Genomic DNA, 4,055 nt, shown 5'->3' with positions numbered 1-4,055 from the left:
GTATTGATGTTTAACGACTCTAAAAACATCCTCTTGTACCTGTCGGACTCGCGTTCCAAAATGATCGTTCTCGTAAAGTCCACCGCATGTCCTGATTCGGCCGCATGTTGAGAAAGAGCCGTTTTATCCTCCTGGTTTCTCACGTCCCTTTGGTGCTCTTTTAACCTTGTTCTTGGCGCACGGCCAGTTTCACCAATGTATACGCCGCTGCAACCACCGCAGGGAATACTGTAGACTACACCCCTCGTGTCGAGCTTGTCGTGCATGCGGTCTTTTGGGTGCGATATTAAGGAACGCAGGGTGACGACCGGACGTTCAAAAACCAGAATATTGAAGTCGCCAAGCAGGCGTTTGCTAGAGAAAAATTATGCCGATAGACATTACGCACTCCAAAAACCGTGATAAAAACGTGCGGTTAGTGATAAGTATACTGTGCAGGTGTGTTCGCCCTTATCGCTTTTTCGTTGTTTCACTTCTTCTTTCTTTTGTATCGTTTTTGTTTATGTGCCTCAAATGTGTCCGCTGTGCTAAACTTAGATACTTCCTCCTGATGAAGGCTGCTGCATAACAGCCGAAACGTCGAGAAACGTAAATACAATAAAGTTTGCCAGAAGAGCAGTATTAAGCAATAAAATATGCCTGGCAGCATCAGTAACAATTTATTGCAATATTTAGGTGCGAAACGGGCGTCTTGAAGATTGCAATGCAAAAACATGAGGTAGTATCTCAAAGAAATGGTAGACAGGAGCATTACAAATGTGTTGAAATTGTATGAAATTGTATAACGAATTACATTGCCCTCAGCTCCAAGCGGACTAGGATCATTATCACTAATTAACCAATGTCAACACAAATCTAGTTATTGCATTTCACTTACTCATTTATACAAATATTTGTTAAACTAACTTCCACAGAAGTGTCGTTTTCAGCATATTCCATTGCCTCACAGATTGGTTTATTTGGGAAAAAAACATTCGCAAGTATTCTGCATATCTCTGGAAGGTCTTCATCTGTAGCAAACCTCCAACAAATTTCATTGCCTGATTTTGCCAAGACAGGAATGTTGTAGGACATATTGCAAAATACACATATATTTCCACATCAATATATGTGCAAAAAAAGCCTTGATAATATTGGCGAGCTGCGGTCTCATCGTGCAGCTGTTGAAGTGACACACTAGATTCCACTTTGTGGTACCGTTCCGTTCAACGTCGATCTGTTTGGTACCCTATACTGAGTACCAAACAGCAGAGACGAACCACTGTGGAGCGCACTATGGCCAAACGGATCTGCTTGGTAACCGATAGCGCTAAAGCCAAAAACACCAGTGTAATATATGTGCAAAAAAAAGCCATAATATTTAGGGTACGGCTGCCATAAGCTACAACACACTCCTTACCGTCAACTTCCTGGGAAATCCCAGGGCAGTATCGGATGCGTCCGTGTCAAGTATGAATGACTTATTGAAGTTAGGGTAGCAAGGATCGGAGCGGTCGTAAGGTACCGTTTCAACTGAGCGAAGGCCTCCTGGCATTGGTCGTCCCACTGGAACCGCTTTCCTTTTTCTGTCTGCCTGTGGAGGGGACCTGCGATCTTCGCATAGTCACGAATAAATTTGCGATAGTAAGATGTTTGGCCTAAAAACTGCCGGATCTCCTTCACATTACGCGGTATGGGCCATTCGGAAACCGACTGTACTTTGTTGGGGTCGCATCGTATTCCGTCCTTAAAAAGCCACCTCCTCTTTGAAAAGCGAACACTTAGACGGCTTTAACGTCAGCCCCGCGGTTTGAATTCTCTCTAGGACGTCAGCTAGTCAATTTAAGTGTTCAAAAGTATTGGAGTAAACAATAATGTCATCCATATACGCTGAGGCACCCCGCCACTCGATTCCGCTTAATACCATGCGCATTAAGCGTTGAAAGGTCGCTTTTAAGCGTTGAAAGGTCGCGACATTGCCGAAGGCATAAACAGGCGATGCCTGGGCGATCCTTGACCCGCTCGGTATTTCTGCCGCTTCGTCCCCCAAATTCGCGACATAGACCCCAACAGTGTTACTCTGCGCCATCGTTATACTCGTAGCCGTCAACAACCCATATTTTTCCACAAACCCGTCAATCTTCTCAGTTAGAAAAGGGGTTTCCCTGGTGTGCGGCTTTTGGCAAAAGTTTGCTGTTACACATACCTCGGTAAACGCGGGGATGGTGACCTACACCTCGGAAGGTGGTGACAACGGCACCGGAGAATGCGAGAGTGGCACGCTTGCATCCCCTGCTGTTAGCACGTTGGATTCATAGCAGATCTGGCATTTGCTTGACTGGAGGAAATCTAATCCTAGAATAAGGTCGTGCGTAAGATTGTCTACAATGTAAAAACTCGCGTGAGTCATCAATCCTCCCACTGGGAGGGGAAGCTCGACGCAGCCTTTTACCGCCAATTGCTGTCCGCCGGCCCCGACCAAGTTCTTCTTTGAGCACCTGTTTACCCGGTCGTGATGCTCGGCGATTAAGGAATGCCACTTTAGGGTATTAATCAAGCAGACACTGGAGCCGGTGTCCAACAACGCACACATCCTCGTCTGGCCGACCAGTAAGTTGACAAACCGCAACGGCGCTGCGGGGGTAGCGGGTTTTTGTACCGACTTTGGCGCCAAACATTTGGGTGCATTTCGAGGTATACGTTTTTGGTTGAAGTGACATTTTGTCTGCGCGACGAATCAGTCTGGAAAACGCAGGTTTACATGGTATGTTTTGACGTCTCGTGTCGACGTCCTTTGTGCGCATACCCGTATGCGGGCAGTCGCGCCGCATATGGCCCAGTCCACCGCAACCGTAGCAAGACCGTGCTCGCACGTTGTTGTATTGTGGCCGTTCGCGCTTTATGGCATCCACTTGAGCTTGTAACGCCACTAAGTTGTCCTCGAGCTGTGTGTTCTTTTCCTTGGAACGTTTCTCCATGTCTTCTAACTTTTTTAGCACTAATTCCATCTCTGATGCTTTTGTGTTTACTGCAGCGACTTGGACAAAGCACGGTGTTTGTGTATTGACAACGACCTGAGCTGCGGCTCTGAATGATCGCTCATACTTGATGGTGATCGGGATAGTGTCCGCGAGGCGCCGGTCTTGCAAGCCTTGCAATAAGGTAATGTACAGAACCTCATTTTTAAGGGCAGCTTCGGTGGAGTTGCTGTAGGCACCATCGCCCAGTGCCTGTAGGGCGTAAACGAATTCACGTGCGGATTCGCCAGGTAATTGCACGCGCCTTATCAGCTCGGCGCGTTGACGCTCTGCGTGTTGACCATTAGCCCTTTGGCGCAATGCGCGTTCTTTGAGGTCCTTGTAGGAAACCGCGAACAAGTTTGCGTCTTTTTCTTGTATTGTCCATTTCAAGTCGTTGTCAATGCTTGCCAGGAACAGGTGTCGTTTCATTTCTTCTGAGGCCTCGACGCTCGTACAATATGACTTAAATACATTAAAATACGGTCCTAGGTCATCTCCTGGCCGTAAAGGTGGAGGTTGCATTAAAACATTAAAAGCCATTGTTAAGAAAAACCAACGTTTAAAATATCATAAAACCAAAATACACGTAGGGAGTCTTCCCAGTAAAACCAGCCGGGTGTGGTGACAGGGTCCTGGCGTGCTCGCCAAGTTGTTACGGAATTATTTCGGCAGCTTTGCAATTAAGCGGTTAGATGTTTTTGGGTGGCGATGTTATCCCCCAATTAACCCTTCTACCCATTTCGGTACTTTGCACAAAACTGCCTCCCTAATTCTGATACTGCCCAGAACCCTGCAATAACGGCACACCACAAAGCCAAAGTAACCCAGGCTGATTTAACTTATTGGACGCCGTGTTAAATTAAGACGATTAAATACAATACAAAACGCCACTAATCAAGATCCCAATAACTCACAGCACTGTAACAGAGATGCTAACCACGCGACCCTCAGAAGAAGACTCGCCCGTTTTAGAGGAATTGTTCGTTACGCGACATCCACCAACCAATCAGGATGCGCCTTCCCGACACGCGGCACATACGGGGCATACAAAAATAA

General features: G+C 46.7%; 1 pseudogene; it reads right to left on the bottom strand.

Moving 5' to 3' along the window:
* Positions 1-1,816: 1,816 nt before the first annotated feature.
* LOC145903028 (uncharacterized) lies at positions 1,817-3,539 on the bottom strand (annotated as a pseudogene).
* Between the last annotated feature and the right edge of the window lie 516 nt (positions 3,540-4,055).

This window comes from Ascidia mentula, chromosome 5, assembly GCF_947561715.1.
Source record: "Ascidia mentula chromosome 5, kaAscMent1.1, whole genome shotgun sequence".
Classification (NCBI taxonomy): domain Eukaryota; kingdom Metazoa; phylum Chordata; class Ascidiacea; order Phlebobranchia; family Ascidiidae; genus Ascidia; species Ascidia mentula.
This window is presented reverse-complemented; position numbering and strand designations above follow the sequence as displayed.